The sequence below is a fragment of the Sus scrofa genome, chromosome 7, assembly GCF_054392235.1.
Source record: "Sus scrofa isolate SSC_HxYL_T2T_F1_AM1 chromosome 7, Sscrofa_HxYL_maternal_Yorkshire_Landrace_v2.0, whole genome shotgun sequence".
In the NCBI taxonomy this organism is placed as follows: Eukaryota; Metazoa; Chordata; class Mammalia; order Artiodactyla; family Suidae; genus Sus; species Sus scrofa.
The window spans coordinates 63,568,104-63,593,787 of record NC_139389.1 but is presented as its reverse complement, the minus strand read 5'-3'; the positions used below and the strand labels follow the sequence as shown (position 1 = coordinate 63,593,787).

At 51.7% G+C, this 25,684-nt stretch overlaps 1 non-coding gene across 2 annotated transcripts; it reads right to left on the bottom strand.

Moving 5' to 3' along the window:
* Window positions 1-688: 688 nt before the first annotated feature.
* On the bottom strand, window positions 689-25,078 carry LOC106510141 (uncharacterized). 2 transcript variants are annotated; one of them, XR_014810476.1, is made up of 4 exons: window positions 24,965-25,078; window positions 17,665-17,722; window positions 4,281-4,358; window positions 689-3,673 (listed from the first exon to the last, which is right to left on the bottom strand). It is a non-coding gene; the product is annotated as an uncharacterized LOC106510141 (transcript). The 2 variants fall into 2 exon arrangements; XR_014810475.1 differs by lacking the exon at window positions 17,665-17,722.
* Window positions 25,079-25,684: the final 606 nt, after the last annotated feature.

The window sequence follows — 25,684 nt, the reverse complement described above, 5'->3', positions numbered from 1 at the left end:
CCCATTCCATAGGTTGTCTTTTTCTTTTTTTTATGGTTTCCTTTGCTGCATCACTGCCATATTTGTGGAATTTTTTTTTTCTTTTTTGTCTTTTTAGGGCCACACTCAACGCATATGGAAATTCCCAGGCTAGGGGTCGAATCAGAGCTGCAGCTACAGCCTATGCCACAGCCACAGAAATGCCAAATCTGAGCTGTGTCTGTGACCTGCACTGCAGCTCACAGTAACACTTGATCCTTAACCCACTGAGTGAGGTCAGGGATTGAACCTGTGTCCTCATGGACACTAGTCGGGTTCCTTATTGCTGAGCCACAGCAGGAACTCCTGTGAAAATTGTCTGTGGAGGTGAAGGCATCTGATTGTTTCATTATGTCCTCTAGAATACTCTAGAATCAGAAATACTTGACAAATTGGAGTTCCCGTTGTGGCTCAGCATTTAACGAACCTGACTAGGATCCCTGGCCCTGCTCAGTGGGTTAAGGATCTGGCATTGCCCTGAGCTGTGGTGTAGGTCAAAGATGAGGCTGGGATCCTGAGTTGCTGTGGCTGCGGTGTAGGCTGGCAGCTGCAGCTCCAATTCAACCCCTTGCCTGGGAACTTTCATATGCTGTGGGTGCAGCCCCAAAAAGCAAAACAAACAAACAAACAAAAAAACCCAAAACAAAAAACTTGACAAATACTGAGCATATATCTTGAAATAAATGTATTTTACTGTACATTTCCTTTGATGTTTCCTTTATACATTGCGTTAATGTTTTTGCAATTACATGTGTAAGTGGGTTCTATTTTTTACAGATTTTATGAGGATAGTAATTTGAGGGGTGGGCTGATGGGGTTGGGAATGGCTGGTCTGAGCCAGTCAGTGCCATTTGCCATGGTAAGGAGTGCATGTTCATTGATTGGCTGGAGCCTTTTCCTTCATCTTCTCTCTTTGGCATGAAGAAGCAGGCAATTCCACATCCCTGATGGCTCCAGGCAGCCACCCTGTAATCATGAAGAGGGAATATTCCTGAGGATAAAGCCAGCATGAAGGACGGAAGTGGAGGACCTGGATCCTTGGGGAGCTTGCTGAGCCTGATGCTGCTGTGTCTAAGGACATCCTTCGGTAGACCTCCAGCCCTGTGAGACACAACCCTGTGGGTGAGGCAGCTTCTGGGTCTAATAACACGAGGGATTTGGGCTAAAGTAACATGACAGCCTCCATTTCCTCTTCAGAAAGAGAGTGTATCTTTGCTCACTAGCCTCCTCCTCTTACTCTTATCCCAACATGGATGTTAGGGTTTTGGACCCTATAAAACTCCCAGGAGCCCAATCTTAACAGGGAACTGCTGTAAACTTCTGCCATAGGTTTCTCTCCACCTGAGAAGGACTCATGGGGTTCAAAGTGGGTCTAGCAGAAAGGCGTGGGTCTAGATTTTTATAGGAACTTGAGGTTGAGTATCCTTAGGTAAACCAAGAGTAGACTCACAGGTCCAGGCCATAGAAAAGCCAGCACGGCAGACTCTCAGCCTGTTATGCTCATCTGGAAGGGACTTAGGGATTAACCTCCTCCAGCTCCCTTGTGTGTCAATCAGCATGGCAATGTTTTACTACAGTAACAAAGAGCTCCCCAAATCTTAATGGCTTAAAGCAATGTCACTGATTTCTCAACTCATGTTTACCTGCCTTTTACAGGTCATCTAGGGGCTTCTCCTCATTATAGTCATTTGCAGAGGCAGGCTGAAGGGAACTCCACATTGGCCAGTATGTCCACAATGGCCAAGGGGGAGAAATGGGAACACAGCAGTTCCCAAACTCACCATCCCTTAACGCTGTTCCTGAAAAATGTCACCTAACTCTTCCATTCATATTTCATTGGCCAGAACAAGTCACATGGCCATGCGTGTGTTCACCACAGTTGGGACGTATAATCCTCCTGCAGGGAGCGTCAGTGAAGGAAGGACACTGAATATGGGGGAACAGTACTACCATCTATTTGCAGTCTATGAAGCCACCCTCATTCTCCCTGGGCACCAAAAGGAACCTTTCCACGAGAGCAGATGTGACTGTTCCTATTCCCATGTGAGGGCTTTCAGGGAGACCCTCTCTGACCAGGCAAATTTCAAACCCTCAGCCTGGCCATCAAAGCCATGGCCTCTGCCCACTGCTCCAGCTCCTCTCTCTTTATCCCACTTATTCATTCATCCATAAACACTGACCATGTACTGACCACTATGCCAAATGCTGGGCATGGAAGCATACCCAAGACTTGCCTAGGAGTCCCTGATGGGGCAGGTCCATCTCTTGTTCATACCTAAAGACTCCCACTTCCAGCAGCTGGCCAAGTGCTTCATAGCTCAGTACCTTTGCCTAAAGCCCTGCCAACCTCCCTCCTCTCACTTGCAGCCTGGTTCCTCCCTGACTTCTGCAAGCTGAGCTCTGCCATTCCTGGACACTCCACTATCCCAGCAGTTATGCAGTGTGGTATTATTACACAGACTTTTTCCCATGTCTGTTTCTCCCAGCAGACTGTGGGCTTCTCAAGGACTATCATTATAATCCATTGTGGAAAATGGCAACAACTTATATGTTCAACCCTAAGAACATGGCCATTCATGTTCTGGAATACTTCAAAACCATTAAAGATGATGGGTAATACTCTGGATTATCAAGTCTCTATTTATTTATTTATTTATTTATTTAGTCTTTTGTCTTTTTAGGGCCACACCCACAGCATATAGAGGTTCCCAGGCTAGGGGTCTAATCAGAGCTGCTGCCACCATCCTCCGCCACAGCCACAGCCAACACCAGATCCAAGCTGTGTCTGCGACCTTCACCACAGCTCACGGCAACACCGGATCCTTAACCCACTGAGCGAGGCCAGGGATTGAACTCACAACCTCATGGTTCCTAGTCAGATTCGTTTCCACTGCGCCACGACGGGAACTCCATGACCCCTATTTTCGTAGAGATCAATGCACACAATCTCAATATATAGAAAAGTGTTGCATTATGTGCTATTTTAACTCGGTTTTATTTGACATTCTCCTGAGAAAAATTCAAACAGTAGAAAAAGGTATAAACAAAAAAATAGACATTCCTCTCTCCCTTCCTACAGTTCAGCTCCCTGTAGCCTCAGTATAGCTTCTTATCGCACCCAAAACATTAATAGTCGTTAAGTCTGGGGGCAGGACTGCAGGGCATATTTTGTGCGTGTGCTTTTCTGAAATTTCTAGTTTTTCTCAATAGGTATATATTACTATGGAAATAAGAAAAAAATACACACGTTTTTAAGTGCTCAGAATTGAAGGCCTTGAACCTCCTTCCTTCCTCCCTCCCTCATTCCTTCCTTGTTTCCTTCCTTCTGCTCTGAAGACAGGCTTGCTGGTCCCCCACTGCCATTTCTATCCACACCATTCCCCGACTCAGTCTAGGAAGCAGATTGGGTGGCAGGGGCAAAATGTCTACATTCCAGGAATGGCTTCCAGTTCCATTTGTAATAAAATCCTCTTTCCTCACCTCCGGATCTGCCCTCATCACCATCACCCTCTCCTCCACCCTTAAACCTCTACCACTGAGTCCTCCTTCCAGAGCAGCACCAGGGAGAGAAACTCGCTGCCCTGTTGACTTTCTCCAGGGACTGAACCAGGAATTCTCTGTCTTGTTCTTCCTCAGAGACGCTCTGGAAATGGACCTGAAAGACAGTAAGGGAGAGAGGGAAAGAGCCTGAAGAATTCCTCTTTCATGAGGAGATCACAGGTTAAAAACAACAGGCCTTGTTGTTAAAACCTGCACCCTTAATGAGGCTCCTTCCTGGCCTAATTGTCGCCATGGCAATGACCCCTAGCGGCCATCTTTAATTAACTCCGAGTCAGAGTCACCAAATGAACTCCTCCAGTAAATTGCCCGCCAGCTCAGGCAGTCACGCGGCCCCTCCTCTGTCCTTTGGCCTCCGGCCCAGGTGGTGGGGCAGAAGATTCTCAGCCCTGGCTTTCTTTCCTATCTCCTGATCCCATGATGATACTAATATAACAATAATGAAAATGGAAATAATCATAGCTACTGTGCTAAGCACTTTCTGTCCATCATCTCTTTTAATTTTCACAATAATCCTTTGAGGGTTAGTAATAGTATACTATAACCTTTCTCAGATGAGGAAACCGAGGCAGAGAGACTAAGCCAGTCAGTGGTAGAGCTGGGCTTTGAACATAGGCACTCTGGCTCCAGAGCCACCCTGGTAAATCCCTCCACTGGAGATGAAGTTCACAAAGCCACCCGCTTCTCTTGAGCACAATAAATACCTGGAGTTTCCTATCTGCTGCTTTCCAGCTGTGTGAACTTGGGCCACATGGGTCACATGTCTGAGCCTGGTACCTCATCTAGAACAGAAAGGTAATGAAAGTGGATCAGGGGTGAGGCCTCATAAGTTCTGCTCAATAATGACTCCTGGAGTTTCCGTCGTGGCTCAGCGGTAACGAACCCTACTAGTATCCATGAGGACTAGGGTTCAATCCCTGGCCTCGCTCAGTGGCTCAGTGGGTTAAGGATCTGGCGTTGCCATGAGCTGGTGGTGTAGGTCGCAGACGTGGCTTGGATCCCTCGTTTCTGTGGCTGTGGTGTAGGCCAGAGGCTACAACTCTGATTCGACTTCTAGCCTAAAAACTTCCATGTGCCTTAGGTGCGACCCTAAAAAGTAAAAAAAAAAAAAAAAAAAAAAAAAAAAAGAAAGAAAGAAAGGAAAAAAAGGACTCCTGACACCATCAGAACCTTCCTTTTGTCTCCATCCTGGTGTAGTTTCAGAAGAAAGATGGCATGAAGGTTAAGAGATAATAAGCATGATCATCCATGCAAAGCCCTGAGCACAGCGCCTGCCCATAGTCAATGTTCAGTGAATATTAGCTGTTATTATTTTCACTAAGTGGATTAAAGGGTCTCAGCTGTCCAATTGCAGAGCAGTCCCTGAGAAAGACCTCCTCCAGGATGGGGCTAACCGTCGGGAAGATGGGGACAAGAAAGCAGTGGAGATGGCCCAGTTGCCACCAGTTTTAGGCTAGGTGGCAAGGAGGCTTAGGCAGCTGTGGGAGGATACACTGGAATAGACGAGAATAGCTGTGGACCAAAGGGGGTGGCCTCTGTCCTGCCCTGGCCTTGCCCACTTAACATGCTTCCATCAGCCTAACTAGGTCTGGTCAAGAGGTCAGATGAAAGTCATCAAGGCACATTCCAGCCAGAAGGAAGCAAGACAGCACTTTCCCTTCCACAAAGGACCCTCCCCAGAAGATGCACAAGATGCTTCTGCTCCCATCCAGTGAGACAAAACTTAGTCACAGGTCCACATCCAGCTCCAAAAGAGGCTGGAAGTGCAGTCTTTCGTTGGGACATGCATGGGGAAAGAGACACAATCCAGGCTTTGCCACAAACCTTCAAATTCTTCTCCAGGTCAGCCCAGAGTAATATTTCTTCTTCTTTTTTTTTTTTTTTTTTTTGGTAGGGCCACACCCATGGCATATGGAGGTTCCCAGGCTAGGAGTCAAATCAGAGCTACAGCTGCCAGCCTACACCACAGCTCATAGCAATGCAGGATCCTTAACCCACTGAGCAAGGCCAGGGATAAAACCCGCAACCTCATGGTTCCTAGTCAGATTTTTTCCATTGCACCATGATGGGAACTCCGTAGAGTGATATTTCTAAACTGAAACTTTTTTTTTTTTTTTTTTTTTGTCTTTTTGCCTTTTCTAGGGCCGCTTCCGAGGCATATGGAGATTCCCAGGCTAGGGGTCTAATCGGAGCCGTAGCCACCAGCCTACACCAGAGCCACAGCAATGCAGGATCCGAGCCGCGTCTGCGACCTACACCACAGATCACGGCAACGCCGGATTGTTAACCCAATGAGCAAGGCCAGGGATCGAACCCGCAACCTCATGGTTCCTAGTCGGATTCGTTAACCACTGCGCCACGACCGGAACTCCTAAACTGAAACTTTTGAACATGTCAAAATCCTTCAATGCCCCACTGCCTTCGGCAAGAGCTCCAAATGTTGAGCCGTGTTGGAGCAGCCTGCAGGATCTGTGTCCATGGCTTCCCACTTCCCCCTTCATTCTAGCCACGCTGAGTCACTGGCCTCCTCTAAATCATCCATGCTTCCATTACTCTATGCCTATGCTTAGAATGCCTTTTTTTTTTTTTTTTTTTTTTTTTTTTTTTGTATTTTTGTCCTTTTAGGGCCGCACCCTCAGCAAATGGAGGTTTCCAGGCTAGGTGTCTAATCGGAGCTACAGCTGCCAGCCTACACCACGGCCACAACAACGCCATATCTGAGCCACATCTGTGATCTACACCACAGCTCACAGCAACACTGGATCTTTAACCAACTGAGCAAGGCCAGGGATTGAACCCACAACCTCATGGTTCCCAGTCAGATTCATTTCCACTGCAACATGATGGGAACTCCAGAATGCCATTTTTTTTTAATTCTCTCCATTTAGTTAGACTATTACTGCCTCCCTAGACCTTTCCCAGGGTTGGAGAGGAAGGAGTGATCAGGACAGACAGGAAAGGGTGTGCCCTTAGACTAGGGCTGGGGAAAGAGGCGGCGTTCTGCTGTCCAGGGCTAAAGAAAGACGTGAGCAGGAGATGCAGCAGCCTTATATGTGCCATCAGGAGGCAAGCTGGGGCTACATTTGAGTCTTTGAGATGGGAAAAGATTATGAGTTCCAGTTTGTTGTTCCACTTCCATTGGCAGATGAGAAAACAGACCAGGAGACAGGTAGTTAATGGTCACACGGAGGCAGAGTGGGAACTCCTGATCCCCCACTGGTGCTCACACACACCCTTACTAGGTTTAGCCTGTATATGGATGATTCATGGGATAAGGGGAGGTTCTGGAGGCGTCATGCCAGGAAGTGTGGTCCATGAAGAGGGGACACAGTGCAGCTCGAGCGAGATCACAGAGGCTGAGATCCCACCTCCTGTCCTCAATCTGCTTCACTTCTGAAGTCTGTTTACCTAAGGGTGTGGCTGAACCAGCGCCCTCTGCTGGTGAGCCCAGCAGAGGTAGTCCGTATTTCAGCACCACTAGGTGGACAGCACCTGCTCCTTCTCAGAACGGGGAGCTTCCAGGTTCGGGGACCTGAGGAGGGGTGGGGGCGGCTAGGGGAAGTAGACCTGGACTAGGCCTAGGCAAATACCCTTCCTTGAGAAACCTGTTTGCTACACTCTAAAATGGAGTTAATAATGCTGTCCCTCCACCTCACAAGGCAGCTGTGGGAACACCGGTGGGAGAAGCTGGCCAAGAACAAGAATTTCTCTTAAGAATTCTCTTAAGAATTTCCGTACTGACTCCGGAGTTTATTTCCCCGACTTTGGAGAATTTAAATTGAAGCCAAGTCTTCAGTGGGTTGGGGGAAGAGGCTGTTCGAAACCTAATCTGAGGCGTTTGCTGTGAAGCCTTAGGTCTCCTGTACCAGAGCTGGACAATCAGTATGAATAGTTCCAGACCTAGTGGAGGTTTTCTCCTTCCAACAGCAGAGTTTCTCCATGATGGGTGATAAGAGCTCTGGACTACATCTGTTCCTGCCCTTCTCCTTGCTGGGCCTAACCAAAATAACCAAATCTAGCTTCTCTTGACACATTCGAACAGGTTTGTTCTTTGGGGGTTTTTTGTTTGTTTTGGGAGTTTTTGTTTTGTTTTGTTTTGTTTTGTTTTTGGGTTTTCAGGGTTGAACTTGGGGTTGAATTGGAGCTGCAGCTGCCGGCCTCACCACAGCCACAGCCACAGCCACAGCAACGTCAGATCTGAGTCACGTCTGTGACCTACACCACAGCTCACAGCAACGCTGGATTCTTAACCCACTGAGCAAGGCCAGGGATGGAACCTGTGTCCTCATGGATACCAGTGAGGTTCATTACCACTGAGCCACAATGGGAACTCCCCAAGTTTGATTTTCTTTTTTTTTTTTTTTTTTTTGTCTTTTTGCCATGTCTTGGGCCATTCCCGCGGCATATGGAGTTCCCAGGCTAGGGGCCGAATCAGAGCTGTAGCCACCGGCCTATGCCAGAGCCACAGCAATGTGGGATCCAAGCCATGTCTGCAGCCACACACTACAGCTCATGGCAATGCTGGATCCTTAACCCACTGAGCAAGGCCAGGGATCGAACCCGCAACCTCATGGTTCCTAGTCAGATTCGTTAACCACTGTGCCACGAAGGGAACTCCAAGGTTTGATTTTCTTATGTGGAGATCAGCAGGATTCCTTCTCTTGGAGTTGGGGAGGACCACTCCAAACTGAAGGGACTTGGCAAACTGAAGGGACTTGCTGTGCTGACTCGGGCTCCTGAAGACGCAGTCTTGCCTGGTCAGAGAAGCCAGGAGGATCCACAGGCTTTCTCTTTCTGATAACCTCTGCATTTCAAGTGTCCTCAAAAGAAGGCTTCTCTCCACCATCCTCAGGGAATCGGGAGTGGAGAGTCAGATTCTGACCTTAGGGATACCAGCAAACCACAGCAGAAGCCAACTCAGCATCTGAAATGGCCCCACATTGCTAAACCCTGCGTCGGTCTGGCTCTCCATCCCTCTCCGAACTGCCCACGTCCACAAGTCTCTGCCACCATCCTGTCCCTCTCTTCTTCCCTTCCCTCCAGAGAGGAGGCCCAGGAGTCCTCTGGGTGCCTTCTCATGCTGGGAGAGCACTTGGTGCTCAGTCCTGCCAGGCTCCAAAAGGACTCCTTCGGCTCCGGTGCTCCAACCTCAGAACCCCCCTGCCCCCAAGGGACAATGAGGTGGATGTAGAAGTGGGGCTATGCCTGGGGTGAAAAGGCAGCCAGACCCAGACTTCATTCAAACCCCAGCCCCTTTGCTTTTTCCTCACTCACTAGGTGACTTTGGGCAAGTCCGTTTTCATTTTCATGCTCTCAGCCTCAGTTTCTCCAACTGTGCAATGAGGCCAAAGTACTTCCTCCCAGGGGGCTGCTATCAGGAGTCAGTGAGATAAAATAAGCCTCTTATGGAGTTCCCATCATGGCTCAGCTCAGCAGTAACAAACCCAACTAGTAGCCATGAGAATGTGCGTTTGATCCCTGGCCTCGCTCAGTGGGTTAAGGATCTGGTGCTGCCATGAGCTGCAGTGTAGGTCACAGATGTGGCTCAGATCAGGTGTTGCTGTGGCTGGTAGCTGCAGTTCCCTAGCCTGGGAACCTCCATATGCTGCAGGTATGGCCCTAAAAAGACAAAAAAAAAAAAAAGGAAGCCTCTTATTACAGTCCCAATAACTCATTAAAATGTGGGTGCCCTCCGGGAAGGGAAGCGCCTGAGGGAATTCTCAGAATTAAGAGACTCCCTTCCCTGCCCTTAACCAGTGCATTTCCTGGTATCTCTTTAGACCTCTGTGACTCCACTGAGGCCTGGGCAGACATGTTCACAGCCCAATGTACGGACGGGAAAAGTGAGGCCCTGAAGGTGACCTGCCCTGCTTAGAGTCCCAGATCCAGAATCCATGCAAAAAGGGACATCTGCCCTCAGCCAAATTTACCTTAAGTGACTCTCCTTGCTCCTGGGCTCATTGCAGGACCTTCTAAATGTTCCCTGGGAGCAGTGGCAGCCCCAGGAGGAAGAGTGTCCATCTCCCCACATATCAAGACCTTAGCTCCTTCATCTTTAAATCAGGAGAATAAGAGTGCTCGGGTGAACGTGAGGATTAAATAAGATAAAATTCAGCAATGCGTCTAGCAGTCAGTCCTGAGTTGGGGGTTTATGGTCTCTGCAAAGGAGCCCCCAAATGCCCAAGGGGCTCATGTTTTGGCTTCAAGTATTTCTGAGGGGTTAACTGACCCCAGCATGGCCACATAAATGGAGTGTGTTGGGCTTCATGACTCCAGCCCAAGTTCTCTGGGAGCTCCTGGAAGGGCAGGAGCCAGGCTCCAGACAAGTCTGCTGGGGCAAAAGGTGTGGGCAAGAAGTCAGCAGGGCCAGGGAGCTGAGCAGCTGACGCCTTCCAGGTGGATGCCCTCCTCCCAGATCCTGCTACCCGACCTCATCCTCACCCTCCAGGCAGGGGCACTGGGGAGTGGGGAATTCTGCGGTGGGGCCAGGAGAAAACCATCTTAGGTCATTCTGTTTCTCAACATTTTTCAGATTCCTGCATTTTCAGGCCGAGACTCAAACTGGTTTTTAATTAGCTGCAATGATGGATTGTCGGCAGCTCTGATAGTTTAAAATATCTATGAAAACAACTATTACATATATACATATATACATACCAAGGGCTCCCGAATTAGCTCTTCTCTCAGCTGCAGACCCGCCACCGCAGGGTAGTGGCGGAGAAAACAGCAGCAGGAAGCCGAATCAAGAATGTCAGGGTCAGGGCCAGATCCCACATGGCAACCCTACCTTATGCCAAAGGGGCTCTGTTTTACCTCTTACCTAGTCTGAGTGGGGCGGGGGTGGGAGGGGTGTGGTGAAGGGCTGGGGGAGGGTAAGGTTTTCACTTTCAAACTGCTGTGAAGGAGACCCTTGAGCCCATGCCGCCAGGCCACAGAATTTCCCTGTGTTCTAAGCAGGAAGTTTTGGGTGTCTACTCTGAGCCGAGTGCTGAAGGTGCAGCAAAGAAGCAGAGCCCACTGAAGCCCTCCGTTGGCGCAAGTCATGGCGAACTGGGTTTCCCTAACTCAGCGCCTTGAGAGACCCAAATCTGGGCCCCTCGCCCCCGAGAGGTACGGCCTCCATGTCAGCATTCGTTCCAGGCAGGGTACCTCACTGCTCCACCCGCACTTCTAACTTCCCGGCTCTCTTTCGGATGTGGCACTAGCCAGTGCACTGCACACTGTAGGTGCTCTGTCAAGGATAACTTCCTCCACCTCGGTTTGTGGGAGCCGGCTCCTCGGGCTCCCCCTGCTGGCGCCCGCGGTAAGGACTGAGCCGGAATTAGCTGCAAAAGCTGGAAAGCGTTTTTTTTTTTTTTAAAGCTATATAGAGGACCCTCCTACCACAGGCTGCCCACCTCGACCTCAACCCTGCCTCCTGTCAAAGTTGCACGCGAGAAGCTTCCGGGGAGATCTTATGTTCCTATAACTCTATCCTAAATGCAAACAAAAGGAAACATGCAATCGTCTACCCAACAAATGCATACCGAACACTCCAATATCAATCACCTTGTCTAACATTAAATTGAGCACTTACAGCGTGCAAGACATTGTTGGACCCTTCTGCATGTATTAGCTTATTAAAACCTCACAACAACTATTATCTCTACTTTATAATTCAAGACACTTGGGCCCCGAGAGACATGCCCAAGGTCACAATAGCTGGTAAATGGCTTTGAACCTGGGTTGTTCCCAATGCCCAGGCCACAACCACTGTATTGTACCATGGAACACTGGGACCTAAACAAAAGAAAGACATTGGAATTGACCTCAAAACATCTCCTGTTCTCTAATTTTCCTGGGGAATTTCTCCTAGAAACAGGCGAATGTTTTATCTAGAGAGAGAGATGTAAGGGTTTTCCTGGTCACTTCCTGAGTGTGCTTCCTCACGGCATCAGAATAAGATGGTTTCCCCACATTTTAAAGGCGAGTCAAGGAGTTCCCATGTCATGGCTCAGTGGTAACAGTTTCAACTAGTATCCATGAGGACACAGGTTCGATTCCTGGCCTTGCTCAGTGGGTTAAGGATCTGGCGTTGCCATGAGCTGTGGTGTAGGTCGCAGACATGGCTTGGATCCTGTGTTGCTGTGGCTCTGGCGTACGCCGGCAGCTCCAATTCAACCCCTAGCCTGGGAAAAGCTACAGATTGTACCAGAGAGCCTTCTGTCTTGGAGCTTGGTGTGAAAGGGAAATCTAGAAAAGGGAGATTTCTCTTCCCAAAGGGCATGTGGAGACCTATCTGAGCCCCAGAGGAGACTCCAGCCCATGTGGAGGTTGAATTCACACGCAGTGTGTAGTTGCCTGGGGGCTTACTCTTGAAACTCCCCTGCATGTCTGCGAGAGGCTGGCCTGTGTACTCTAAAACACTGTAATGGCATTTCGCTTCCAAAGTATTTTCCTGAGTTTTCACAGGTCAGTGTGTTATCAGATATGCCCTTGTCCCTGCATGTGTGTGCAAGACAGTCTCCATATTAGAACACGGGTGGCATGGATCCAAGAATGCAACCAGAAACAAGCCTAGATCCTGGGGCGGGGGTGGGGGGGGCATGGCATAGCCACTGTGCACGAACTCGTGAATGTCCTATAGTCACAGAAGAAATGGATGTATAGGTTTGTATAACCGAGGGTGTCCGAGTGTATGCTTTTTCACGAACCCAGTCTGAGTGGTCTGTGTGTGTATACACACAAAGGCAAAGGCAAAGACAAACTTGTTCCACGCCTGGGTGACAGGGTGACCGTGTGTGCACTATGTGTATCTATTTACAAGCACATCTAACCTGGTTCTGCAACATTGTGACCTTGTAGCTGAGCATGTTAGATATGTATGTTTGCATGTGTGTGTTTGTGTTTGCAATGTAATCCTAAGACTGCATGTGAATGACTAGGTGTGTTTGTGTGTTTAGAGGTGAGGACGTATCCGAATCAGGGTCTAGATGACTACGCGTGTGTGTCTTCCCTGCACACCTAAGCATGTGCCATATTCCCCACTCCCATGGACATATGTGGGTGCTCTGACTCCAGAGGCTGAGCCCAGGCAGGTCCCCAGGCTGGCCAAGCATGTAGGGAAATGTGTATGGGTGACTGGTGTTTACAGGCAAGATTGCCAAGCCTTTGTCTGATGCCCACTCCCCATGGCTTCTAAATTCCTCACCTTGGCAGGACCTCAGCCATCCTTGTGGGCACAGGCTGCCTTCCCCCAAGAGCCCCTTTAACTCGCAGCCCCTTTCCTGGCCAGGAGGCTGACAGTGGGGGGATATTCATCTCAGGGCGTTTTTTGTTCCGTCTCATGAAAGGCCTCAATGGCTGGGAATACCATTCTAATTACAGGGAAGCCCAGCTTATGTGGGGGACACAAAGGGCTGTGGTCTCATAGCAGCTCCTTCCATCCGTCAAATAAGGCTGTCTAATGACGGGTGAGAGCTGTGAATGCCTAAAACAAACTCGAAAAGGAGGGAAAATAAAGCTGCCGGGGGCTTAAAATATATTAAATTACCCTGATTAGGAGTCGTGGCTTTGCAGGAGCTGGTGGAAGAAGTCGGGGAGGCTTCCAGTCCTGCTATTCACTTGGGGTGGGGGGGAGGGTTCAGTAGGTCGGGAGGGGTTCACAGGGCCCTGGCCCATTCTCATGCTAACACCCAAGGACACACTGCAGGCTTAGTGGGCTGGAAAATAGAAATGAATTTGCCATAATCCTCCTCCTCCTCCCTCCCACCCGCCCCCCCCCCCAAGCCCAGAAGTGTTGCCTAATTGCGTCGCCCTTAGAACCTGCTGGCCGTTGGGACAGGGCCACACCCTGGATCCTGAGCTCCCACCTTCTCACATCTCCCTCCCTTTTCCTGTGGGACAGGCCCTGGGCCTGGCGGTGGATTCCAGAGCATGGGGAGGGCGGGGGGGGGGGGGGGGGGGCAGCAGAGTGCTGACGCATGAGGCATGAGTACACACACACTCACTCACACCTGCCCCTCCTGAGGATGCCTGAGGATGCAGTTCTTCACAATTACCCCTTTTCACACACACACACACACACACACACACACACACACACCCCAAGCACATACACAAATACCCCTTCCCTCCTCCACACACATCCCTTCAACATGCACAACAGGCACAACTCCACACAGCAGGCAGGCCCATGGACCCCTTCATGGGTGAATACCCACAGGCCCTGCCACACTCATACAGGCGCCCTTGCCTGGACACAGACTCATCCTCGGGCGGCTACATGCTGCTTCCCAGACAAGAACATATCCCTACAGATGTGCCTGCCCCCCCAAACTACAGATTTAGTAGCATTTCAATGCTTATTGTGGAAGAAACTGAAGCTCAGAACACAGCCGAGGGACTGTGCCACCTGTGTCACCGTATCTATCTAATTGCTGCAGGACCTTGGATAAGTCTCTTTCCTATGTGGACCTCAGTTTCCTACTATTAAAAGGAGGTGCTTGGACTAAATGTTCTAGAAAACCCCAGCCTAGAAATTAGAAGGGTCAAGTGTTTGGAGCTTCCCCATCCCCCATTTCCCCCGCCTGCCCTCCCATCTGCGCGTGCATGCCTTCCCTGCCTCTGCACACTTAGGTGCGCGCACATACACACTACACAGGTCAAGTAATAATGATTTTCTCAGCTCCCAGGGTTACAGATTGGAGGGTCGGCCTGGGCGTCCAGTGGCCTGCATCCGCACAGGTCCCGCTGCAGGTGGCGCTGCCGCCCCGCCCATCCACCTTCAGCCGCCCCTCTCCGTGGCTCTGTCTGTGCGACTTTGCCTGTATGGGACACGGGGGAGTCAGGTGTAGATCTGAACCACCGAGCCCCACAGTGTGGCGCCCAGAACTCAGGAGAGGCCTCCAAACACGCTCGTCCCCGGCCCAGGCCGCCCTCTGCCGGTCTGTCTGGAAATGTGTGCCTGGAGGAGGCAGAACAAATGCACGTGACCCTCAGACCTGACCCGAAGTCTGCAGAGTGATACCTATTTACCCGGGTACTCCGCTCAGCCGTAGGATAAGCCAGGGAACCGGAGACCAGACTGGAACGGAATCTGCAAAAGCAAACTCCACAGAGGGAGCGTGGGAACTGGAAGGCCTCGTAACCCCTTTTCTCTCGCGACCGCTAGGAACACCCCTCTCATTGTACAGCGCCCAGGAGTGAGCCAGTGGGTACCAGGGAGCGCAGGGGGCGGGGCCAGGATGGGCGAGCACACCCAGGGTCCGTGGCTGGCGGCTTGGCCAACCTGAACTCATCCGCCTCAGTATTTCCACCTGAGCTGTGGGCGAGGGAGGGCCTTGGCAAAGAGCGCCAGGAAGAAGCCCCTGAAACGGAAGGAACTGCCTTCCATCCACTCCACGCAGAGAAGGCGAGAACCTCTGAACCCTCGGAAGCCTGCCCTAGACCCCACCCCTGGGGGAGCTGAGGCCGTCTCTCCCCCTCCCCGGAGGGCGGCGCCAGGGCCAGTTGCGGACAACGGGGGCATGACCCCTTGCTGCTGTGGGGGAAGGGAGTGCGACCGTGACTCTCCAGGCTGGGGCATCCGGACGTGCCACGTGGTGCTGGGCATCATGGGGCCAGAGCAGGCGGCTAGAAGACCAAAGAGGAGCGGGTTTAAGGTAAGAGTCTGGATCGTTTCAACGAACCGAAGTGTTTCAGAAAACTGGACCATAGATCCCTCGCCAGGCCCTCCAAGGGGTCCGCGGCGGCATCTGCAGCTTGAAATTTTCAGGGGCCACCGGTACCCACCCACGAAGTGGAAAGAGAAAGCAAGGGTGCCTCAACCCTAGTCGTGAGGTCGAATAACAGGCTTCCTTGCCCCAGGCGCTTCCTTCTCCGCCCTACGCCTGGGGCAGCTCCCTCCCCAAGTCTGGCTTGCCTGAACTCTCTTTCTGAGTCTTATTTAGGAATCCGACAAGCCGTCTCCAGCCGTTCCCAGCTCGAGGGCAGGTGGTCCCATGCACTCCGGTCTTAGGGACAGAGAAACTCCTATGGGGCCACGTGTCTGGAAGTGCCAAAATGAAATGGTGTGGTGTGAGGGGGAGAGTTGGGAAGGGTAGGCTGTTTGAGGACAAGCCTCGCAGTGTGGAGAGGACCTGGCTCCCAGCCTCCTCTGTGGCAAAAATCTGGCACAGAGGGCCTCCCCCCCCCCCGGGGGGGGGGAAACCCCAGCGTTTCCTAAACAGCTCCCCAGGCCTGGCTGCGCCTACGGATAAGCAAACCAGCCCAGGACCTTCTGGGCCCTGATCTGGTTCAATTCCACTCCTCCCTGGTCTTTTGGGGAAGCTGGGTCGGAACCCAGAGGGATGGCAGCTATTGAACCCAGGACACGGATGAGAAGGCTGAAAATGGGGGTGTCGACAGAAGAGGATTGAAGCCCCTACTGCCCCAACCATGCTTCAGCTGCACTTCAGTAATATTTGCGAAGGATGCCTGGGTGCCTTCTCCAAGCACTTGGCCATGGCCGGCCACCCGGAAGTCCACAGATTTCTGCGGAAATGCACACACCCACACCATATAGAAAGCCGTTTAGTTTAATCAATGCAAACATACAGAAGAAACTAATTTGAATTCCAGAATTTTCTCCAAATAAAATCAAACTTCAAGAGGCAACACTCAGCCTCATGACATGAGATAGCCTCTCGATGGAGAAGGGGTTTGTTGGATGCCCCAATGGGCTAGAGGGAACCCCTCGACCCAGCCCTCCCAGAGGTGCCTGGTGGCCCTCAGACCACTGCCCTCCTTTATCAGGTGGCCAGACTCTGCAGCCACAAAATGAACCTAAGAGGGAAGGAGGTGGCCCACAAGCCACGATACAGAAGGGCCTGGATCCCCCCCCCAAAAAAAGGGGGCCACCAGAGTCCAGTGTGTAGCCAGAAACTAGAGACAAGGGAACTTCCAGTCATTCCTAGTTTAAAACACTTTTCCTGAAGTCACTCTCATTGGTCCCTTGTCTGCCCTTGCACAAATGGCTCACTCCATCATTTACTTTCTTTAATCATACAGAGAAGTGGAGTCTCAGTTTTTTTCCCCGTAGAATATTCCAAAAATTAGTAGCTGTATTTGAGTGAACTCCAGCAGATTCCAGCTTGTTTTCTCGGTGTAATGTTGCTGCCAGAGCTCAGGGAGGGATCTCTGAGGGCCCGGGGCCAGCACAATGGTGGGGCACAGTGTTGGGGACTGGAAGAAGCTAGGGCCACTGGCCATTGGCGGTTCAGTGAAGAAGCGCAACCCAGAATTATTGCAGCCCACGCCGCCACCGCAGTCTGGTTCTCATGCTCAGACCTGGGGTTCCCAGTCGCCTTTCAAGAAGAACCCAGTACCCACCACAGACCTCCCCCAAACTGAGCCAGGCATACCCGCCAGCACAACAGCACAACCCCAAGTGTTCTACCCAGCCATTGGCAAGAAGCTGGAGATTGCATTTTCAGAGGCTGTCCTCGTTCAGTGTAAAGGAAACCCAACATGCAGCGATTTGCTAAATATCCTGGGTTCCTGAACCCCCGCCAGGAGCCATGCAAGGGCTGAGCAACAGAGCCGGGCTTGTGGCTCCAGGCTTCTATTTGTAAAATGCAGAATAAAACCGAGAGAGCCGAATGAAGACAAAGCCATTTTCAAACATTCGATTGGCGAAATCTGCACGCTTAGCTAACACTTTCATTTTCAGAGCTGCCGGTGGCTGTATGCAGGTCCAGAAAATCGACTGTGTTTCCTGGTGGATTCCACCCAGGGAAGAGAGCCCTGGGAATGCCCAGACACGTTTGTTGGAAGGAATGGATGAGTGGCTAACAGGCGAGCCCCCAGGATGCAAACGCATTTACCAATTCACTGGTGAGACTCTGTGGGCATCTCCAAATGTATGCCTGTTTGTTCTGCTTTCATATCCTTTGTGGGACTGCCACAGTTGTGCGGGCCTAGCTGGTCACCTTTTTTCTCCCTCTGTGCAGGCAGAAACCTTAGCTGCCTCTTCTGGAAGCCACCATTCGGCCCAGCCGGGACAGAAAAAGAGCCACTCTCCATTGTACTGGCCAGGAGGTGTGCAAATGCAGTTGTGCAGATGCTTACCGCTGCTGTAATCCAGCATGTCCACACCGTAACCATCAGACCTGGCTGGGTTGGGGCCCTGTCAGAGAGACAGGGAAGCGTCAGATAGGGAAGGCTGGGAAGAAGGATGCAGCGGGAGGCCCCCCACAGCCGAGGCTGAAAGGCATCATGGACGCTTTGGGCTACCACTTCCAATGTTTTGCCTAATGTTTAGGGTATTCATGGGGTTTGTGCAAGTGTGTCCACAGGCCCCTGTAGCCAGAACATGGGACTAGGCTTTCTGAAGACCGTGCATTCCGGCGCTGACTTTTCCTATCAATGGGAGAGACGTGGGCTATTGACCTAGCGGCCTTCTCTTCTCCATCTATTGTCGCGGCTCAATCACGCACTTACCAGAAGAAAAGCGAGTTTATCTTAGCCTGGAGGAGCCTCAGGTTGCGTGTGTGTGACTAAAGGGTGGGGGAAGTTCTGCAGCCACGACTCTGCAGATGGGTTGAGGATAGACACTTTCAGAAAAGGGCCAATTTCCCCTTCACAATGAGCGCTAAGTACGTGATAAATGGGGCTGGTGTTTATTCATGAGCAGGTACTTGGGAGATGGCGATTAGAACGGCCGCCCGCGCCGCCTCGCCAAGGTACTTAAAGCCGGGCAGGTGCAGCGCTGCGCGCAGCCCGAGCGCACAAAGCCCGCGGCCACAGCGGCGTGGGGAGGGGCGTGAGTGCGGGCCGCGCGGGGCCCTGAGGGCGCGCGGCGCGCAGGCACCTTAGCCCTTTGTTCCTCCACCGAAGCCAAGGCCACTTCACCGAGGGGCGTCCCGGAAAACCTCCCCTCTAATTACAAAGAATTCCGCTTCGTCCCTCCTCCCAGAGTCCAGCCGGGCAACTCATGGCCCGGAGGACGCGGGGACTCAGCGTGAGACCAGGCTGGGCATTTGCGTAAATGCCGCCTGTAAGCTGGCTCTTAGCTACCCAACTAAGTAACGCAACAACTAGGAAAGCAGCAGAACCCGGGCCTGGGAACAGCGCGGGCACGCGGCTCTAGCCGCCCCCGCCGCCGAGGCGCCACCTCTGGCCGTGCGGGTAACCTCGGGCTTTCAGGTTTTGTTTCAACTCCAAGGGGAGAAAATTGGGGTCTGTCTCTTTCCACAGCTTCCTGGCGCCAAGGTCGTGGGACAGACCCGATCTCGCCCTTAGAGTGGCTCCGGAATCCCTAAGAACCTCCAGCTTTGGCCCACGATCGGTGGCCCCGGTGTGCGGGGAGAGAGCGCAGCTGGCACGCAGGCCTTGGGGGACCTAGAGCTTGGTCCTCTGCGTGTCTGGACATTGAGCGGTGGAGTGTTTCCCGCGGGGCAACCTATGACTCTCATCCCCCTGGCCTCGTGCCCACCCACCCCACCTAGCCCCACCCCCCAGCAGCTAGGGTGCTTCGTATGCGCCACGTCCAGGGGTCGGCGGTATAGGTACTCTCGACCTGATACCTCGGGCTTGTCTGGTTGCCATTAAAATATATATATATATATATATATGTATGTATGTATTTCGAAAACAGATAATTCCTCTCCGGTTCGGAGAGGAAAATCTGTTTCAAACAAGTTGGATTCCCCGTGGGGAGAAAATTCTTTTGGCCATAGATAAAGGGCAGGGACCTGAGGTGACCCATCACAAGGCAGTGTTTTCATTTTTCCACCGAGAAGAGCCGACTGCTCTTCCATTCAATGCAGGCTGACCAAGAGATTACAGATATTAACATCCATTACAGATTTTTCTTGGAACTTTGGGGTTAGAATACACTGCAGAAAGAATAATCTCGATTCCTGGGGAAATCAGACATCTGGGATGTGAGCACAAACCAAAAATGGTAACCAAGAGGCACAGCAGGAAGACGGGCAGAGGCCAGCTCAGTGCCCATGACCCTAAACTCGTTGCCACCAGCCAGCCCCCAGCCAAGCGGGACTGAGAGCCAGACACGTTCGATCGCAGTTAAAAGGGATCGCTAAAGAAGCAAGGCTCCCCCTTCCGCTGGGACCTGAGTTAGGGTTCGAGGGCGAAGCGTTCCCATGGGTTAGAGCCTTCATCCCCAGCTCCAGGGAGACACTGGGGGATTTCGGGACAGCGGGCGAGCCCCAGAGAGTCCGAGATGCCAGATGCGGCCCCTTGCCGCCAGATGCAGCGTTTCCAAGGCCGTGCAAACAGCCTCACGGCGCCAAAGCCTGGAGTAAAAGGTGCGGGGCGGTTGAGCAGCTGCGGTGACAGGGCCTCGCCTCTCCCTGTGCCTCGGGCAAGGCACGGAGCCGCGACCGTAGCGCGCTGTTGGCGAACCGTGTGGTGGGCCTGGGACGGACCCAGGACTGCGCGATCTCCTCGGTCCCCACCGCAAAACGGCTGCCGGCGTCGGCTGCTGGCCTCGGCCTCAACATGGGGCCCCAAATTTAGGCAGGAGTGAAAGATTGGAACGGGTGGGGGCGGTGGTGGAGACTAAAGATGACGCATCGTGGAGCAGTTGTTATATTTTCCATCCTCAAGACCTTTAAGACACACTGAAAAGATGCAGGTGTGTTCAGGAGGAGGCGGGCCAGCAATAGCAACGCCCACATTGCCTTTCTTCGCATTACAGATATAGAATATATCATGAACATATCATGAATACTCTTCCTGGCGAAGTGGGTAAGTCCAGAGGTAATCATCTTTGGCTCCCCGGACTCCTCAGGCGGGCTTCCCCCAGGCTACAAGTATTGTCTTTCTGAGGAAGCCATTTGGGCAAGGGCATTTCGTGCTTTGTCGTCTCTGGCCAAGTCCCACTGATGGAGAGCCTCCCCTCAGGCACCCTAGTGAGTTAGGCGGGGAGGGCTGCTAGGCTGAGCCCTGGGCGCATTTCTGGGTAGGATGCCCCCTACGTCTGACCTCAGACCCACAAGCCTCAAGAACCCATTCACCCATAGAGTGCTTTATCTGGTTTGGGAGTAAGTTGCAGAAAGAATCTCCAGTGCGTTTTTGTTCTTCAGCTAGTATATCATAAATAACTTGTGTTTTGGTTGGTTGGTGATAGGATCTCTACCTCCTGGAAAAGCTAGGAATATCTCATTAATCTGGCATCCTCATCACCAGCTCAGTGACTGATATAAAGCAAATGCTACTGAATGTCAGGTTCTGGCCAGAAGGCTTCAGGCTAGAAGACAGACTCCTTGACCTGCTGGCCTTGGTGTGTGTTGGCTGTTTCTGACTCCCCCTCCCATGCCCCCCACCCCAGCTTCTTCCTCACAGCAGCAAAGCTCTCCATGGAATAGGACAAAGCAGCAGTCTAAGTGGAGCTTGTCTTGAGGGGAACCCTAGGAAGCCCATCCCTTGCTGATCATCTCTCACCCTCTCTGGGCTTGGGATGGATGAAAGGACTGAAGTTTCTCTCACCTTAAAGGGTCTCCAGATAAAAGAAGCAGCGTCTCACCCTAAGACCCTGACATGCAGCTCTAGCAAGGTAGTGCGGGAGCTGAGCTGTGCCAAGATATTACAGTTCTGATGTTGCACTTTGACCATGACTTTGGGGGAACTCCCTCCCCATCCAAGGGGGACGGTTCTAAAAGAAGACTCCTCATATCTCTCACCTGAGGTTCCAAGAAGGGGGGGGCAGCACAAGAAGCTTCTGCAGGTGTATGAAGACACTTGCTTTCACCCCAAGGAAACGCATTTTTCTGATATGTGGTCCTTTGATACGCAGTTTGGTAGTAGTTAGCGGAGCCAACTTGCCTGGGTTCAAGTCTAACCCAGATCTGCCATTTACTAGCTATGTGGCCCTGGGCCACTTTACATGGTCTCTCTGGGCTTCACCTACCTCATCTCTGAAACAGAGATTAGTAATACCTATCTCACAGGCTCCTGGTGAAGGGTAACTGAGCTAATCTTCATATAGGAAATGCACTTAGCAGCTCATTGCCATGGGCAAGCTGTTAATAGGATCTGCCCAAACCCCTTGATGCAGCCCCACTGCTCTACAGTCCTCTGGTTTCCTCCACGGACTGTCATCATTTCTGTCCTGCACCACTGCCAAGAATGGGATGGAAGAGGGCAGGGCACCTGGGCATTGCTTGCTTGATGAATACTTTGCCCAAGGAATCTCTGCCTTTACTTATTTTCTGATATGCTACCAAGTTGAATCAATCTTGTTCTCCCTTTCTCTCTCTTTAATTCCACCCATAGGCAGAAACCTCTGTGTGAAAACGTGCCCTTGGTTTTAAGGGATGAGAAAGTGAGGGGGTTGGCCAGGGGATCTCTCCCCACCAGGAGGGATCCTCCTCAGAGTCAAGTACAAAGCTATCAACATTTCTTCTCCCTATACACACACACACACACACACATGTCAGCTCCCCGAGGGCAGGGGACGTTCTGTTTCATTCTCTGCTGTATCCCCACTGCCTAAAAACACTGCCAGATGCAGAGCAAACACTAGCTAAATAACTCTTAACTCAATGAAAGGAGGGAGAAGTGTCCCACTGACCAGATCAGCTTTTATAGCTGGATCTAGTCTTAATTTATTTTACTCATCGAGGGGCAATGGTCAGATTTCAAAGGTAAGAAAGAAAGACAACAAGAACCATACATCTCAGATTTTTTGCTTTAGTAGTCTTCTCAGTTTAATTCTCTCAACACCCTCTCCACACACACACACACACCTGTAAGGGGTTAGGCTCCAGGAAGGACAAGATTTTAAGGGTCTGTATTTAATTCATCACCTTCAAAGACACTGGGGATCCACGGGAATGTCTGGGGGTCTGAGTCATCTGCCTACAGATATGGAGCAGAATGGAGCTGCTCCATTTATGTCCAGGAACGGCCTCCAATGCTTGGTTAAAGTGTGTGGATACCAACTGGCATCAGTGTTTTCTGAGGGGCAGAGTGGGGGGCGTGTTGCTTTTTGAAAACACAAAGTGGTGGTAACATTGCCATGGAAGGTGATCGCTGTTAAAATAATAATGGCTTTCACCCTTGGATAAGTGTACAATGCCGTAGGCACCGGGCCAAGCACAACATCTAATTTTATCCTTACAACAAGCCCTGGGGATTGATTTACAAGCCCATTTTACAGATGAGGAAATGGAGAATTGGCAAAAGTCGTACAGTGTGTAAAGGAGAGAGCTAGGGGTTGAACATAAGATTACAATGACTGAGCTGTAGACCCAGGCTCGCTGCCTCATTTCTGTTGTTGTGTGATAAGAAAAAGAATCCATGTGAAATGTGATTTGGAGGCATTTTCAGTAACTAGCTTAGAAACAAAGCTCAGATGTTGCTAGTCGAGCATACTGAGCCTAAAATAGCCTGCCTAAGTTCAAAGCCACCTAGATTGCTTTCTAGCTGTGATGCTGAAGACAATTTACTTAATCCCTTGGCACCTTGGTTTCCTCTTCTGTAAAAGGGGGCCAAGAACAAGACCCCATCTCTAGTTGGGAGGACTAAATGAGTTGATATATATAAACTATAAATGGTCGCTTTCTCAGTCTACCATAGGGTAATATTTACACTGCTCTTTGCAAATTGCTGCCTTAAAGTTCCTCATCCCACCCATCCCTGAGTTGAAGAATCTTGGCTATTTTTTTTGACAAATAGCAGTTTATCCAAGATGTCACAATAACCCAGGGAGACTCAGATTAGATTCAGACCGGAAGTTCTGAGGAGGAGGAGGAGGGTCTAGAGCAGGCTTTGCAGATGGTTTGCAGGGAAAAAATGTTGCGGTTTCCCTTTTTAAAAAGATGTAAACATCGTCCCAAGCTCCTGTGACATCAGCTTGTCAGTGATGAATCATCCGGAGACTAAAGACAAGCCCTAGGTAGGTCACCGTCTCCATTTTTAGTCAACTTCCTGATGGCCCCGCTGAGATTGGACAGTGAGTGAAATCCCAGCCCCTCCAGGCCCTCGGAGGACCCAGTCGGATGGAGAGGGAAGCTTGACAGAGGCTGAGGTCTCCCTTCTGGCATTTCTACTTTTTTAAGTTTTAAAGCAATTGCATGGATTTTTTTTTTTTTTCCTTTCTTCACATGGACTCTGCCTTTTCCTGCTCGTTCTTGAGAGTGAGACCTTATTTGTCACAGAAAAGAGAGGGCCGAGCCCCTGGGAGGTGTTATCTAGGTTTGAAACAATGTTTATTCAAAACGAACAAAACACATCGATCCTCAATGCTTTCTAAAGTTACATGTGTTTGATTTTTAAAATGAATCCATCCAGAAACTATTCCATCTATGGAGTTCTAAGCACTTGGCAGTGCAGCTTGAAGGTGTTAAGAGAGGGAGAGCTGCATAGGAGGGGCGGGGTGTAAGAATCTGGGCAGATCTCCTGGAGGAGGAGACACTTGCTAAAGTTTAGCCAACTGGATATGGGAAAGAGTGTACTCTTAGAGGCTGAAACTTCATCTTGACTAAAATTCCAGAAGTTAGAAATCTGGGGACTACACAGAAAGAAGAGGGAAAGAAACACACAAGGGGATCGGGGCGGTTTCACCTCCTCCTTTTAATTTGCTCCTTCTCATTTGCTGTGGATTTTGATACCAAATACTATGGAAGTTAGGGCTCTGTGTAAAGCCCGAGGACATAAATGACCTCAGAATGAGCATCTGAGAGTGAAAGGCAGGACAGGGTTTGGGCCACTCAGAAGAAGCCTTCTATGCCCTTTCAATCTGGCAGTGTGCTGGTGGGGTGAGGTACAAACTAACGCCTGTCCCCACACAGAATCCAGGAACCAGGCACAACAGAACGCAAGAGGTCCTGTACACAATAACGAAAATACCCTGCGGTTGCTGCACTGCCACTAAACCACAGCCCACTCCACCCTACCCCAGCTACCACCACTTGGCCCAGGACCTTAATTTAAGTGCTGGAGATGGGATGGGGGAGGAAATCCACAGCTGATCCTCCTTAGAGCTGAGCCACACACCTGCGCGCGCGCGCGCGCACACACACACACACACACCTCCAGCTCTCCAGAAGGAGCCTCAGGGCCTGGGAAGCTAGATTCGAACTGGGGGCCCCGCCGAAAGAATGAGAGGAGGGGAGGAAGAGCCAGAGCTGGAGACCAAAGGATGAACTAAATGCCTTTGGGAAAGGCCAGCGACCTCACCGGGCAGACACAGGGCGCCCTTGCCCTCTGTGCCCCTCCGCCCCAGACCTGATAGCCCTCTGAGCCCAGAGCGTCAGGTCCCCCACCCCCGGAGGCCTGCGGGGCTGCTCAGCCTCCCAACCGCTTGCAGCACACCGCCCTCTGCCCGGTTCTCTGGGTCTCTGAGTCCGGGGCGGGGGGCGGGGCACCAGGGGTGCGGGCGAACCCCGCCAAGAGTTCTTACCTCCGCGCGAGCATCCGTCCGACAACGCTCGGTTTGCTGCTGGGACTGCGGGGCTGGGGAGGCTCCCACGGACCCGGATCGCGCCTCCCCCCTCCCCGAGTACCCAGACCCTTCGGTGGCCCTGAGCGGGGGCGCCGGGACCAGGGGACAGGCGCCGCGAGGGCGGGAGGAGGCGGCCCCAGTTGGGCACCACGGGGCGGGGCGGGGGCGTTGGCCGGGCCCCGCCCGGAGGAGACTTAGGAGTGATTCTCTCCAAGAACAAAGGCGGCGGGAGAAGGCTTGGCGCCCCCCCCCCCCCCCGGGCCTGGCCCTGAACTTGAACTTGTACTTGACACTTTGTCCGGAAGGTGGCGAGGGAACCCATCTGAGCTAGGACGGGGGCTCATCCATCCACCTCCTATCCTGGGGAGGGGGCAAGCCTGCCCTCCTCGGCGCCAGGAGGGAGCCTGGCATCCCCAGGTGCCCCGGGCCCTGCTGCGCCCCATGCCGCCTTGGACTCGAGGGCTCTGTGGTTCCTACGTCCCCTCAGAGAGTTGGGGTGCGGACGAGGCGAGCGTCTCCGGCTCGCAGGAGTCGGCCCCCGCCCCCCCACTCCCACCCCACCCTGGGCCCGGCCCGCAGCCGTGGCTCCGCGGGGCCCGCCGGATTCTCTGCACGTCGCGTCGGCGCCTCTATTCAACCGCTAATTGAACGTTAATGGCAGGTGCGGATGAGGTCACC